At 36.9% G+C, this 16,937-nt stretch overlaps 1 protein-coding gene across 9 annotated transcripts in view; it reads right to left on the reverse strand.

Moving 5' to 3' along the window:
- Nucleotides 1-16,937, reverse strand: part of Epha5 (EPH receptor A5) — a 331,554-nt gene that overhangs the window by 258,333 nt on the left and 56,284 nt on the right. The gene's annotated exons all lie outside the window — the stretch shown is intronic.

Genomic DNA, 16,937 nt, shown 5'->3' on the forward strand with positions numbered 1-16,937 from the left:
CCTGACGCCTTATATACCTTTTTGCTTTCTACCATCACTCCCTGGGATTAAAGGCTCACTTTCTGGGATTAAAGGGGTGTGTCACCATGCCTGGCTGTATCATTGAACAGATGGATTTCTGCCTCTGGAATGCTAGGATTAAAGGTGTGAGTGCCACCATTTTATAGCCTTTGTATCTAGTGGCTATTCTGTCTCTGACCCCAGATAAGTTTATTAGGGTGCACAATATTTTGGGGAACACAATACCAACACAAAATCCCGCAAATGGGAAAAAATATAGTTTTAGAATAAAAATTTTAAAAAGAGATTCATATTTGCTCAAAGAAGAAGGAAAATGGGTTAGATGGAAAAAAGGTAAGTCTCTAAATAAGATTAAAACTATGGTATAGATAGTGTCTATAAGTTCTATGTGCTAAAAGTTTGATCCCAGCCCACCGAGCTGTTTGGAAGCTATCGGCACAGGGAACAATTATGGATCTAACTAGGGAACAACAATATGATTTTGACAAGGGTACACAACAACAAAGTGACAACTACTGACATATTGATATACCCGTAGATGAGTACACCACTCAACCCTTATCAGAGAAGCTTCTTCTTGTAGTAGATGACAATTAACACAGAGACCCACAAAGGGACAATGTGCAGAGACGGAGAGATTGTAGAACATCTACTAAACAGACTTTTGTTTGTTTGCTTTGTAGGTTTTTGTTTATCTTTATCAAACCCTTTCCCTCAAGGCTATGCAGAATAGGAGACAGAAAGATTGTAAGAGCCAGAGGGGATGGATGACTCCAAAGAAACGATGTCTTCCATATACAATAGGACTGATGCACACATGAATTTACAAAGAACTGTGACAGCACACAAGACCTGCACAGGTTCAAAGCAGACAAAATCCCAGCACTGAGAAGGGGAAGTGGACACCAAGACCCACCCCTAGCCAAGAAGCTATTCACAACACCGCCTGCTGGGAAAGAAAAAATCTGTTTTCTCCAATGGAGTCTCCCATTCAAAGGGTAGGTAGGCCCCATGCCCAGATATAATTGACCACTCCAAAATAGACTCCATATTTTTAGGGGGATGCCTTTTTTGTTTCATTTTGTTTGGGTATTTTTGTCTTATTTTGGTTTTGTTTGTTTTGATTGCTGATTACAATTGTTTTTTTGTTTTGTTTTGTTTTTTTGAGTGGGAGAAAGGTCATTAAAAAGGTTAGGAGAGAGATCAGAAGGAACTGGGATAAGTTGGGGGAGAGGAAAGAATATGCTCAAAGTATATTTTATGAAAAAAATTAAATAAAAAGAAAATAAAACACTTGAGGCCTCGAGAGAGATCATGAATCCATTTCACAGGTTCCTTCAAAGGGAATGAGAGGGTCTAGTCCTTTCTTTTCCTCTCTGTTGTATTCTGGTCAGGTAAGCAGTTTTCTCTGTCACAAACCCTTGCCAGCACTGCTGGTCAATCCCAAGGGTAGGAGTAGTGGGGCCCAATTGATCAAAGACCAAGTCCGTTAAAACTTCAAACTGAGATTTAACTTTTCTTTCTTTGACTTAATTACAGCAGGTATTTGTTGTAGTAGTTTAAAGATAACAAGGTAAATAAAGTTTAACTGGAAAATTACATACATATATATAAATATAAAACAGTATAATTATAAAAAAGAAAATAAGAACAGAGGACAGAAAGCACACAAAAGAAAGATATTACATTTGAGAACATAGTCATTTTTTAATATTGTCATGTTTAAATGACACATCAGTGTAATAAAATTTGGAAGGAAATCTATTAACTCAAAATTAATAATAGATATTTAATCCTTTATATTGATTCTGAAACATAACTCGGACAACGAGGAGTTATGAATCATTTAGTCCCACTAAAATACTCCCATTTTGAGAATATCAACATATCAAATTCCAGAACAACACATTATAGACATTCATTTTTAACACATTAGTTGAATTTAAGAAATTGTGTAAGCTTGTACAGACTCTACTTGAACATAACTCTATATAATTAAGTTTTTAATCCTAGAAATACAGCCAGCAATGAATATTACTGACTTTCAATAAATGAAGAATGTATAGCTTCAGATATCAGATATTATACATAACACTCAGAGAAATTAATTTTGGTGGATGTGAAATTAAAGATAGCATTGTTCATTCTTTCTGTTCAGTTGGCAAGAATGTAGCAAATGTGGAGTCAAATAGACAGCAAAATACCTTACACTTCAGACAGCCCACCTAAAACCTCTAGCTGCCATCAGACAGACTCGTGTAAAAGGTGCGAGATAAAACTGCTGAGTGACAAATTCACAAGAGAAACAGAGGAACATCATGAGAAAAACTTTTACACTTATGTGTCATTACAGGGCTAATTTTTTTCGTCCTGTATCATTTCTTCTCTCTTTAAAATGTTTCAACTTTGCTTAGCCACTGATTTTATAGCAGCTATTTTGTCCTTCTACCTGTATATTATATTATTATATTAATTATATATTCCTATATTATAAATCATCTCTTCATGTCATAGTCCATATTTAAAGTAAAAGAACTAAAAATAAAAAAGTTTAAAAAAATCATTAAATAGGTATGTTTTATATTAGTAAAGGGGAATATCAAATTGTTAAAGAAAACTAAAAGTACTACTGCTTAAATACTCATCTTACTTCATGATAATGTTTCAAACAAAGCACAACTAGATTTTTAATCATTAGCCTTCAAATACTTGTAGAAGACTTGTGTCTCCATCATATATTGATACAAGGTCCAGGAGGCTCCAAGATCAGAAACCAAGGCAGTCTCACAGCCCTTTAGAGGGAAGAACAAATACTAAGAGTACAAGCCTAGCAGCATTTGACAGGGCAGCTACACACTTCCAGCTTCAGGTGCCAATTTCAAAACATGTGTGTGAATGTCTTGCTGTTGTGAGTTGTTTTAGTTAATGGGAAGAAAATATTTAGAATCTGTTCTAGTACAATTTTATTTATACTTTTCAAGAATAAAACTGGAGGTTCACAATATATGTTTCACAAATAAAGAGAAAAACTTAAAACATTTTGACAGAAAAGATTATCAACAGGGATTTCCCATGACTGTCCTTGGTTAAACAAACACTTTAAACAATGAGAAAAAAATTTTTTTTTTATTTATTTTTGATTATTTGAAATAATAGCTTTAATTCTTTGGCAGTTTTGTTCCTCCTAACATAGAGAAATGATCTTTCTGTTCTGAGAAAAAAATATATAATGAAGAAATAAAACAAATAAAAAAACGATGAAAATATCCATCAAGAATTCAGGAAAGGGGTAGGTAAATTTCCAGTTTCTTTTACAAAAGTCATATCAAGGAGATTGTAGCAATTTAATGAAAGATATGAAAAATAGTATCTGTTCAGTTTTGTTTTTTTTTGGGGGGGTAACCTATGACTGTGGTTGACAATATCTATATATATATATCTATATATATATATATATATATATATATATATATATATATATATATAGAGAGAGAGAGAGAGAGAGAGAGAGAGAGATTATTTTTTGGTTGTTCCCAGGGACGAATGTGTGAATTTTGGAAGGGGGGCCCACTTAACTGTAATAAGGTGGACACACATCTGCCTCACTTGGTCAGGGCTATTCAGTTCCTCAGGGTCCATACTCTAAGAGCATGTTCTTCTCTGTAGCGTTTTCCTGCTTATTCCCTATGTGTTTGCCTTAAAATTTAAGTTCTGGTTAAACAGATAGCTTAGGTTGACATGACATCTATCCCACATGTTTATGTTTTGTTTTGGTTTTTTGTTTTTTTATACAAAGTTTTATATATATATATATATGTATGTATGTATGTATGTATGTATGTATGTATACATACACACACACACACACACACACACACACACACACGGAAAACTCCTGCGAAGTTGTATTCTTCATTCACACCTCCTCAGGCCTCCCATGTCACCCACACTCACAAGGAAACTGCGTCACTGATCAATATGTACGGAACAGACTGTTTTTTTTCCCCTCCCTAACTGTAAGAATGATTTTCTTTGGTCTGCTCTCACTGCCCTTTTAAGCTTCTTGCTGGAGAGCCGGCTCTCTCCTTCTGCTTCAACATGACTCTCATTTCCCATCCACCAGCGCATGTATTACGTCTTTTTCCTTTACTACTTGAAAATACTCAGGACACAGAGTTCAGGCTCTAATCTTCCTTTAGATTGTACTCCCAAATCCATACTAAGAAGCATTGTGTGAATGGAATTGATTCTGACCTTTACGTTATCAGAGGTAACAGACCATCAAGTTCTGTTTTCGTTATTTTATTTCTATTTATCTTTTTTTCTGCATCAAGAAATTAATCAATTGAGGTCAAGGAACAGTGGTAAGAAACTCCACAGTCAACTTCTGAATAAAGATGCTTGACTGTTATTGTTCAGAGGGAAATTGTGCCTGGCAATTCAGTTTTAGTCCCAAATATTCTGATATCTTAAGGTATAAACAGGAATACAGTCACTGGCACAAGAGCTCTGTAAACTGAATTGAGAACCGAAGGTATCTACTGTGATCAGTTAAAAATATTAATGTCCAGTTCAAAAAAAAAATTACAGGAAGGACCTAAAGATCTGATGTTCTAACCATTTCGGAAATAAAATACTTGAAGAGCAAAAACAAGAAAGGACGTTTTCAAGCACAGTGCCCATCAGACCAACTTGCCTGCCTAGATCTACCTCAGACGTCTCGTATCTCTGTCCTTTATCTAAGGATTCCCATGGGGGATTCCTCAGTTCACTGCACTACTTACTACATCATTCTGTTGGAATCATATTGTTAATTTTAACCATCATGTACTCATAATAAACCCTTTCTGTGTACAATATTAAGAAACAAGTATGTTAGAGTTGACCATGGCCATCCTAGTGTTTATGCAATCTCAGACTCTATATTGAAAAAAATTAATGTCAAACATTGCCCTCTAAAATCCAGAATAATATCAATCACATACCACTCCTTAATCCAGAAACTCTACTAATTAGAAATAACTCATTATGGGTACAACACTGAATATGTAATTTGTGATCCGGTAAAAATAAATAAATAAATAAATTTTCTTTTCTATAAATTGTCCAAATTTTACAGATTCAAATTAGAAATTTTATAAATTTAGAATATTTGTGAACAAACATGTTTTAATTTTTTTAACATTTATTTATCGTGTGTGTGTGTGTGTGTGTGTGTTTGTGTGTGTGTGTGTACTCATGAATTTGCATGCCACATTATATGTGTGGATGTCAGAGGATAAATTTCAGGAGTCTGTTCTCTCCTTCCACCATGTAGAGTCTTGGGATCAAGTACAGATCAACAGTCTTGGTGCAGGGACTTTTATTATTCAGCGATCTTGCCAGCCTAATACTAGTAATTTTTATTAAAATTCGAAATATTTAGTGATATTTTAATACCACAGTTATTCACATAATTTTATGATTAGTCTGCTGAATTATGTTTTCCTAACATCACATTTTCTCAATTGCGATTCATAGCTTACTTGAAGTCCTTTATTCTTAATGTCCTGTTTTGAAAGTATTCAGTTTTTATTTTTCATTTACTAGCCTTGTGGACAATTTTAGACAAATTGAACTCACAATATTCCATGTGACAAAGTGGAGCTGTACATTATGTCATATCTTAGTGAAAGTGTATTAGCTCAATTTTGGTGATTTTTTCTGACAAAGAAAAATAAAAATCTGACAAAGAATCAGTTTCCTTCAGGGTTGTTTTCATATGACAGAGAACATTCTAGAAAGGCCACATTACAATAAAATTAATTCTATGAACAGGATAGAATGCCTTCTAGATGCCTGGAACAAAATAATGCTTTGCTTCAAGCTTTATTCAGTAATAGGTAGATGTCGTTTACTGCATTCAGGATATAAGTTCTGGTCTATGTGTGGTATGCTTTGTTTGCTTTATTAACAGAAGCAGCATCTGAACCATGGCTTTAAGGTTTTAAAAAAGACTGGTATCTACCCTATGATCTCAGAACATGTGATAAGAACAGTGTGAGTGGGTACTAAAATCTGGAATCTTGTACGTTTCCCTTTTAACCACTGAATCTCAACTATGCTTGTACATGATCTAAAAATCCATTTACATTTTAACTATAACTACTGGAAAATTTCTGCTTAAAAAAAGAGTAATATTTTTTTTAACTAGACATGTCAAACTTGCAACAAAATGTTTTATTTGTTTCCCTAATTAATGTGTAGTTTGTTATAATGATGTATGTCTTAATGCATAAGACATTTTCTCTTATGTATACATATATACATATATAAATGTACATATACATAAGTATACATATGTATATATATAGATATATATTTAGATATATATCCTGTTTACCTAAAGTGAATAAAATTAGGTCAAATAGTTTTAAAATTTTACATGAATAAATTAGTTCTTGAGGGTGATAAAAATAACTAGAATTTTATCCACTTTCTAATAATATAAGAAACAAATATACTGTACTCCTCCTCCACAGGCTCAAAGTTCACTGCGGAAGAGAAAGAAAATAGAGGATAGGAGCCAGAGTAGAGGGATGTCTGCTGGGAAAGTGTCTTCTGGACACAGCAGGACACCTGAACATACGAATATACAGCTTTCATGACAGCATGCACAAGACCTGTGGAAGCCCAAGAAGAAAAAAATCCCAGCATGGAAATGGAGTCCCCACAAATTCCCACCACTAGCAGTGGAGCTGTTGGCAATTGTTAGATTCTGGAATATTATGGGTGGTTTTTCCCTAAGAATGTAGACCATCAATGACAATCTAGTGGAAGATAACAAATACAAGAATATCTGGGCAGCACAAATTGGCCTTGATGTGGGGGAAAGAGCAAAGATAGGTGAGAACAGCCGAGGGTTGGAACTCGGAAGAGTTCAGGAGGTATGGTGAATGCAATTGAAACTTGTATGAAATTCTCAAGGAATTAATAAAATATTTTGAAATATCCTTTTCTTTCTTGTTAGATGTACAACTGAGTTCATTTGTCTGCATGTTCATGAAGAACTCTGTTGGGACCAAAGACATTCAACCCAAAACATTTACCCTGAGAATGAATTAGAAAAATTCTAGAAGGATGAGCAACTAAAACTACAATTATGATTCATCGTAGAAAAGTGTGTGTCTTAGGGTTACTATTTCTGTGATAAAATACCACAACCAAAAGGAAGTTGGGTTGGAAAGAGTTATTTGGCTTCCATTTCCACATCTCAGGCTACTATTGTAGAAAGCCAGGGCAGGAACTCAAACAGGGCAGGACATTGGAGGCAGGAGCTGATGCAGAGGCCATGGAGGGATGTTGCTTACTGGCTTGCTTCTATACCTTGCTCAGTCTTCTTTCTTATAGAACCTAAGATCATGAGCCTGGGGCAGGAGGTGGGGGGGTGACATACCCACAGTGAGCTGGACTCTCCTCTATCATCTATCAATCGATGATCTACAACACGATACATCAAGGCATTTTCTCAAATGATGTTTCCTCCTCTCTGATGACTCTAGCTTGTGTCACATTGATATAAAACTACCCACAAAGTGAGGTATCAGACTACTATGATTTTTTTCTGTATATTTGTTGCTTCTTAAATCTGTTACAACTGATAACAAGCTATTTCTCAGGGGGGAAAGTGCTACAAAAGACCAGTGCTTGCTGAGTAAAAAATCTCAGTCTCAAGTCAGTCAGCATTTTAAGTGGCTTGCCCAAATGTTCAAACTACAACGAGTCAAAAAAGAGTAATCTTTGTCTTTCATCATCATGCTTTGAAAAACATTGCAATTCCAAAATAATTCTGGTATGTATAGAGCTATTGATGCTTACATACTAGAGAAAGAAAATAGATGTAACCCCATTTTTGATCCATTCTCCGCAATCAATTTTATGTACAGCACAATCATTGAGAATACAACCACTCTGTTTTGTAGATAAGCAAACACAAGCCATAAGTAAGTCCTAATAACTGCCAAATTATCTAAGTTCTTAACTCTGATTTTAACCAGTGCCTTTGGTTTTATGAGGGCCATTTTATTTATTTTGTTCCTCTAGATTTATTCATTTTATATGTATAAGTGTTTTTCCTGCATATGTGTGTGTGTGTGTGTGTGTACATGCATGTGCACCATGTGCACCCCTGGTATCAACAGAGGTCAGAAGAGACTATGAAACTGAAGCTACAAAAGGCTGTGAATCACTATGTGTGTGCTGAAAATCAAACCTAGGTCTTCTGCAAGAAGAACAAGATTTCTTAATTGCTGAACCATCACTTCAACCCTAATGCTTAAAAGTTTAGTGAATAAAATAGGGTCACCTGAGGTAATTTTCATCAATGAAAGAGGAAATATTTTATTATTTAGAAAACCAGATATTTTATTATTTCATAAAATTATAAATGTGTGAGTGTTAATGATAGAATTATAGCCCCAACAAATTCAATTTTCCAACTTTTGGCAACTCACTAAGCAAAAGAAACATCTTTGGTTATGTAAAAACTCCAAGGGAAAAAGATTTACAAATAAAACATATAACAAAATTTATGTCTCACAAAATCAATCTTTCCAATAGTTATAGTTCTTTGGTAAGACAATTGTGATAAAATGTTCAAAGTCTAACAAAAAAAGAAACCTTGAATCCAAATTTTGTTTTTTTTCTTCAGTAATATTTTAGTGGTAAAAAAAAAGTCTTTCATCAAGTAAAATTTGAGTTGCTTGAAACATCTTTGAAATTCATGAGTGTAAGGTAATAATATTGTTAGAAATGACTCAATTTTCTGTGTATGAAATTAAATTGAAGTTGATTATTTTACTGCTTTTGGACTAATACAGATAGTTATGATCTCAAATTTAATTCATGATATAAAGAAAATCGCTTGAGAAATAAATTTAGCCTTTCAAGTTTATATGAGAATTTTCATAGGGAAACTCATAAGTGTTTGACTATCTATATAAACAATATGTGTGAATGTCCTTTTTCTCTCCTTTAATGTTTCAGCTAGCAATTATTCTTAAGTTATTTATTATTTATTATCTAAGTTGAAAAAACTGATTTATAAACGCAAAAGCCCCTCAGGAAAGACTTGTGACAGAAAATAGATATAAGTAGAAACTTTTATATATTTTGGGACTAAAGATAATATTCAGAGTAGCATGCTTGCTTGCCTAGCATGTGTGAGTCCCTAGGGCCCTGAAAGAAAAAAAAATTCCCCAAACAAAAAATAATGGCACAAGGAAGTTTTGATCAAGAAATCTTTTCTTAATGAAATTATATGATGAATATAATGTAAAATATAAAATTAAAAACTAAACATAAAATATAAAATTATTCAACTTTAAAGAGAAATATTAATTAGTTTTATGTTCTATGCAACAGTAAAATATTTCATGAACATTTTAATATTGAAAACCTGGCATTTATCCTTGAAAAAAATCTTATCAATTAAAACTAGTTATATTATATCAACTTGTCAATAATAATTTTAGAAAACAGCATAGGCTAAATGAATAGGAATATGTGAAATTAACAAATTAATAAACTGAATAAGATTTAAAATGATCTCATCAACATCCTATTAAAAAGCCACCAATTACCTATGGTGCATATTATAAAATTTTTCAGTAACTTTGTGCCATGAGTTATAATTTCATAAATAGCAGCTTATGTCAAATAGGGTTATAAAACACTGATTTAGTTCACTGTAATAGTGCAGCCATGTATCAGGACATCTTCAAACAGAAGCTTCAAAGCATATGTTTTCTATTAGAATATGCCAAGAGATAGTCAAACACTTGTTATCATGCAAAACAAATTAGTTTTTGTTGTACTATTGTAAAAGTTTATATAACATTGTGTTCATATTTGTGTTCATATCATGTCTCTGATCTCATTTATATATGTGTTTAAATTAGAAACACACATGTATTGCTGGTGTAATTGTAAACTACTGCAGCCATTGTGTATGGAAGCGCCTCAAAAAACTAAACATGCACTACTGTATGAATTACTTTTTCCAATCCTGGAAATATAACCAAAGTAATCTAACACACCATACTGTGAAGAGTATTTCTCACCCATGTTTACTGTGACATTACTTAATACAGGAAAATTGTACAGCCAAAATAGATATTCCTCACCAAATGAATTAATAAAGGAAATACAACAGAGATATATAACAAAATTTTATTCAGAAATAAAGAATAGTATGGTGACATTTGCAGGAAAATGGATGGAACTGAAGACAGTTATGTTCAATGAAATAAAGCAGGCTTGGAAAGACAAATATAGCATGTCTTCTCTAACATGCAGGATGTAGATATGTCTGTGTGTGTGTGAGAGAGAGAGAGACAGAGACAGAGAAGCGAGGAAAACTAGGAGCTAGGAACTAGGAAAGGGAGTGAAAGTTCTAGAGGGATAGAGTACTATAACATAGGTGGGATGAATGCAGAAGGATTAACTACTTGTGAAGTGGGGCATGCCAGTGAGAAGTGGAGAGGGAACAAGGGGTAAGGCAGCAGGAGGGGAGGAGGCATAAGGTAGAATCAAATGCATGGAAATACCAAAGCGATGCAGGGACTTGGTACGACGGCAAAAAAAGTGATGGAATATGTATTTGTTTTGGAGATTTTATAGTCTCAAAAGCATTGGGCGGGGGGTGGGGGGTGACTGGGAGCAAGGAGAGATACTGTGGCCAGGATGTAAAGTAAATAATTAAGTAAATTTATTTTTAAACAAGTGGAAAAAAAAAAGCATCTTTGTTTCTCAAGACTTCATAGGAACACTTGTACACAAGCACTAACGTAACTACTGTAAAGTGTTGCTCTGTGATGATCCATGTAAGGGCAGAGGGGATATTAGTAATATCCACATGTGTACGTTCTCAGTAGCATGTGAAATTCAAAAGTGACACAATTGTATCCATTAATCTAAATGCTATCATATCATAGACAACTGTAAATTCTTTAGAGAAACTTCCTTTTCAAAGCAATATGAAAGTTCCAGTAAATGAAAAAGAAAAAAAGACTATACTTATGATTCAGTTTAATAAAATAAAGTAGATTAACTTTGGTGTGCTTACTGTTTCAGTCAAAATAAATACAATTATCTTATTGCTATCTTGCCAACAACAACAAAAACAAAAAAGATTTCAGTAAGCCACTTGCAACTATGGATATTGCATTCAGTTTATGAAATATATCTGAAAATATGGGTGCTGTGCCTGCCCACTGCTCTTGGCTCTGCCCTCATTTTTCACTAGATAACATTACACTTTGTGGTCCAGGTCGTGACAAGAGCAGCCATAAATCAATTCCATATTTCACATTAATCATGTTCTTGTAATCAGTGGCTATTCAACACAAATTTCCACCTCATCTTTTATTGGGAAACAACCACATTAAGGATGTGAGCTTATTCACATTTAAGTGATTATAGAGCCATAACAGAGACTCAGTCCCTCATCCCCGGGCCACAGAAGGATTAATGAAATCCTTAGAAATAGAGGCTTTCTACTGTCAGAGGGTTGTACAGTCAGCAACTGCACATCCATAGGGACAGCATTATTTTCAGAATTTCAATGCTTTTAGGCTTGAGATAAAAGAAGATAAAGGACAGCTGTAGGTCCATTGTAAATCTCATTTTCTGTATGTATTTATTATGTTTGTTTAGGGCCAAAACAACATCAACAACAACAAAACACACACACACACATACACACACACACACACACACCCTCCTAACTGAGGAAAAAGTGACTCGTTAACCAAAAGCCTGCATATGCAAGTATATGTATAATGATGATTCCAAATCTTGATGTTGTTTATGTGTTTTTCCTTTTCATGTGTCTGTATATACACTGTGTGTATATGCTTGCTGACTCATGTGGGTTACATGTGTGTGCAGGTGCACCTCTCTCAGTCTCTCTGTCCCTGTATCACTGTTGTGTATGTGTGTCTGAGAGAGAGATAGATAGATAGAGAGAGAGAGAGAGAGAGAGAGAGTATTTAGGGGTGCCAGGAATCATCCTTGATTGCCGTACCACCTTATTATTTGAGGCATGATCTCTTAATTAAACTCAGAGCTTGCCTACACAGCTCATTTTACTACTCAGCTGCTTTGGGGATCCCCTGTCTAAACCTTCCAAGGCTGGAATTACAGGTTGGACTCTACCCTCCCAGCATTTGCTGAGTTCTGGAAACCCAATGCAACTCCCTGCGCTTGTGCAGGAATAACTTTACCTGCTGAGCCATTCTTAAGTCCAATGCTTATAATTTCATAACTTACATAATTGAAAGAAACATGTTGAAAGTAACCGAAGGAAAATAGCTCATCAGATACATGAAAACATGATAATACACGGATGCCTCAGCAGAAGACATGGGAGTCCTCAGAGAGTTGAATGATATATCTAAAGGGCTGAATAGGGAAATGAATCAATGAATAACACCATATCTTGCAAAAAAAAAAAATGTTTGTAAAGGTGACTCAAAACCCATCAATGAAGATTAATAAATCAATTAGCAAATAAGGACAAGAACAGTGGGTGTTACAAAGATTATACAGATGGTGTGAGACCAAAAGGAGCCATCTTAGAAATAAGACCAAAATGCTTTCACCCTAAAATTAAGGCCTAAGATTTCTCCTTCTAGGAATAGGTCAATAGTTAGTTACTAAAACAAGTCAGTCCAGATTCCAGAAACCAGGAAGTGTAAAAGTAAAGAGTCACAAAATAGCCATGAGGTAATGACTGCTGGAGTATAGAATGTCCAAACCCTGGTTTCCAAGGTAACTGACCATAAAAATGTCCCCACCTGATGGCAACCAACCCCTTAGAAGTAAGATTAAGCCATGATTTCTAGAAAGCCCCTAGAAGCGAGCCAATCAGAATTGTACCCATACTAGCACCCCTAAATGATTTTTCCCTATAAAAACTGAGCTTGCAGACAGGCGGGCACTTCCTCCAGCCTCCACTGCATTGGATGTATTGGACGAAGTCCCTGCCTAGGCTTGTATATCCAGAATTAAGCCTTGCTTTTGCATTCCGGTATGCTTGTCTTTGGTGGTCTCTCTGGGGGTTATGATCTGGGCACAACAATGGAAAATAAGTACAAAATAGATTCTAATGTCACCAGACATCAGATGAACTCATATTGTTCTGAGATACCAAAAAATTACTCATATTCGTAGTGCTGTAACTGGATCTAGGACATCAAACATGTCAGACAAAGGCTCTGTCACTTAACTTTACCTTCATCCCAGAAAAAAATAAAGTTTCAAAATCACTGATCTATGTGGTGAGCCACAAGAATATACCATAGAGATTCAGCTGTGTATTAATGCTATACTTTGACCGGCCAAGGGTCTGTCAAAAGGCAAGCCAATTATTATGAATATTTGGTGTTATCCAGCTTTTAATATTTCAGCTGTCTTCTGCTATGAAATTCTTTCATGTCCAAATATTCCCAGACCATTTAGCAAGCAGTTCAGCTCTTCAGACCTGCTGAACTTCTAGGTAACTAGCTCTCCTGCTGAGTCTAGGAGACAAGCTGGCTGGAGACACATAGCTTTGTTTCTTGTGCAAATGAAGCTCAGACCATCCCCTTGCCTTGAGGCCTCCTGGCTCTCCAGAGCAACTGACTCAGGACAAAAGAGGTTTTTACATATCAAGGTGCAAAGTAAGGTGGAACAACATTCCTGAGGAGTCAGAGAACCTCTGGGCCAGGGGAAGAAGGAACAGGCTTTTTCTGTAGAAGAGACAGAAAGACCAGGAGAAGAGAAGAACACAGAGGTTTTGTAGATGGTTAGGCAGAACTCTTGTAGAGTTCATCACAGCCAGGAGTAGAGAGCAAGTAGAGGGAGAGGGCAAAGAAACAGAGGACAAAGATGAGGCTGGAAGCATAAGAGCTTAGTTGTTAGCAGGACTATGAGATGTCAGTAAAAGAAGGGACAAAGATGAATTGAGTGTCAGGATGGAACTGAAGCTATGTAGACAGGATTTCATCCCAGGGAAATAAAGTAGATGGACAAAGAGCTTGGTGTATCTAGATTTATTCCTGCTCTGAATGCCTGACAGAGCTGTAGCTGTAAAGACAAAATTCTGTCTTAGAGGAATAAAGTTTACAGACATAAGAGCATAGTGTATGTAGATTTTTTTTTTCCCTCAGATATCCCATGCTGGACATAGTGTCATCCCTGGACTCTGGGCAAACTATAGATCTGCACTGCCCATGCATGCATCGGTAGCAGAAATGTAAGTGAGTGATTCCACTCAAGCAAAGAAGGAGTTCTTTCATAGTTAAAACTGAAATTACTGCACATTGCAGAAGTGGCATGTCTTTGTACTGAGATGGCACAGGGAGTAAAAGTGCTTGCCCTACAAGTCTCAAAACCGGAGTTTGATGTCTGGAACCTATGTAAAGCTGGAAGAGAGAGCTTGTAAGGATTTGGTCCTTATTTACGTCCTTTAATTACATCATCAGCCTTCGCCGGCTTCCCAGCCTAAAAAAGCGGTTGAGCCCTCTGTGGGCTCTCTCTCTCTCTGTCCTCTCTCCTTTCCGCTCCTCCCCCCCCCCCGTCGGTCCCCCTCTCTCCCTCTTCCCCCCATGTCTCTCTCTGTGTCTTTTTCTGTCTCCCCCCCCCAATAAAGCTCTAAAAAGGTAACCATGGCTATGATTCTTTTAATCAGCACGCTCCTCCGCCAGCATGGCAGCGGGCGGTGACCAGCCAGGAGGGGCAACGGTGGCACCAACAGAGCTAACACCCCAATAGTATCCTCCTACTTTCTTGATCACGTGTATACAAGTACATAAAAGCACACATGATCATTTATAACAACTTTCCTCACAATGGCCAAGACTAGTGTCAGCTTGAAAGACCTTTTGCCAGCAAACATTAAACAAAATTTAAGAAAAATGTACTCCACATCAACAAAACACAATGAGTTAATAACTATCAAGTAAATTATTCTCCAGAGAATTGCTCTTTTCTAATAACATAATTCCTTATTGATTATTTGGGAATTTCACATCACATACCCTACTCCCACTTACCTCCCAGTCTTTCCATATGTGTCTGTCATCTTTGCACCATATTCCCCAAAAGAAATGCCCCCAAAATTAACCAAAAACACAAACAAAACCAAACCAAACCACAACAACAACAACAAAAAATCACCTCTTTCTTCTCTGTCTTTCCTCTCTCCAACACCTCTTCATTTCTCCTAGTGGCATTGGGAGTTATAGTGTGTCACATATTTTACCATTTTGTCCAGTCAGCCCCAACCAAAATGAGTCATTGGTTTGGTTCAAGAGCTCTGGCCTCTGACACACCATCATCATTGGACCCCCACCAAATCTCTTGGATATCCTGCTGTTGCCTGGAGTCATGGGGATCCTGCAGCTATCATTCCACAGGACCAGTCCCTTAGGCACTCCAGCAGGTCATAGATGGGGTAGATGCTAAGGTGGGCCAATCCAAGGCCCAGGATGTGGGTCTTGTTAGCTGAGCTGGTCAGTCAGGCCATTGGGGCCACCCCCCTCAGGCTAGAGGCAGAGCCAGCTCTCCTAGGCCCATGCCTTTGGGGTCACATCTCCTATACCCATGGTGAGGAGTGGGACCATCTGAGGGATGAGATCTCCCATGAGAGGCAGGACCAGCTCTCCTGCTGCAGTGTCCAGCATGAGGCAGGAGACATCACAGGGCCAGTTCAACAAAGCCCTCTGATTTCAACATACATGGTTCCTATGGCCCTCTGTGGTAACACAGGCCATGGACATCAATACAGCCCCTAGCAGTGGGACCTAGGACCCAGACATGGCTCTCAGCTGCAGCCCGGACCTGGATGGCACCATGGCTCCAGGTGGCAGTACAAGCCACTCAACGTGGTCCCAGCATCAGTGTGGCTCTCAGACAAGAAAATATCCATAGGTGGTGGCCCAGAAACCCAGGCATCTTTGTGGACTTTGATGACAACATGGGTCATGGATTTCAACACAGACTCCTGCTGTGGTAGGACCATGGACCCAAACATGGCCCTAGGCAGCAGCCTGGGCCTGGATGTCACCCTGGTCCCAGGTGGCAAGCAGGCCACTCACATCAGCCTGTTCCTCACAGCCCTCACTTCTTCAGATCTTTCTCTTTCCACAGCACATTCCACTATTCTGCTTCTCTTTCTCTCCCATTTTTTCCACCATACATTTGCTCATCATCTTGGGACCTATCTGCCCAGTTCCACAAGGCTGGCCTGTTGTTGTCTGTAACCTGTCTGAGCAGAGTGGCACGGGGCTGACCTGTGGATGCCTTCAGTGGGTCTGGACTGTGAGCACTCAAGCTGGCCTGTGGATGTTTTTCATCCACCTGAGCTAAGTAGCATTAGGCCAGGCCTGTGGATCTAGAGAATTATTCTGAATGAAAGGTAATCCCTAAAACTTTCAATTACTATGTGATATAACTTATAAAATATTTTTCAAAGAACAGAAGTTAAAGGTGTAGAAAGTTTTCAGAATTAGAGAGGGAGCATGAAGTAGCAAGAAAGGCATGATGGCAGTCACACCAGGTCATCTTGTAAAATCACATACATGCTACTATTTCTGTGTGATATCATAGCAGTGGCATATTTCTATAGGTTTGCTTATACACACAGAGCCAAACACATGCACACACACAAACACAACACATCACAATACAAGAGAAGCAAAGCAAACAAAATTTCAAGTCAAGTTTGTAGGCTATTAACAGTGAATACAGGTATCATTGGAAGCAATATTTATCTAACTTCAGCAATTATAATGCAATTCTTCACACCATCATGTTTTCATTACACCATAAATTTCCTTATTTAGATTCCAATGTTATTTCAGTCACTCATATTTGATAACTCTTGTTTTCATGAC

This window comes from Peromyscus eremicus, chromosome 10 (assembly GCF_949786415.1).
Source record: "Peromyscus eremicus chromosome 10, PerEre_H2_v1, whole genome shotgun sequence".
In the NCBI taxonomy this organism is placed as follows: domain Eukaryota; kingdom Metazoa; phylum Chordata; class Mammalia; order Rodentia; family Cricetidae; genus Peromyscus; species Peromyscus eremicus.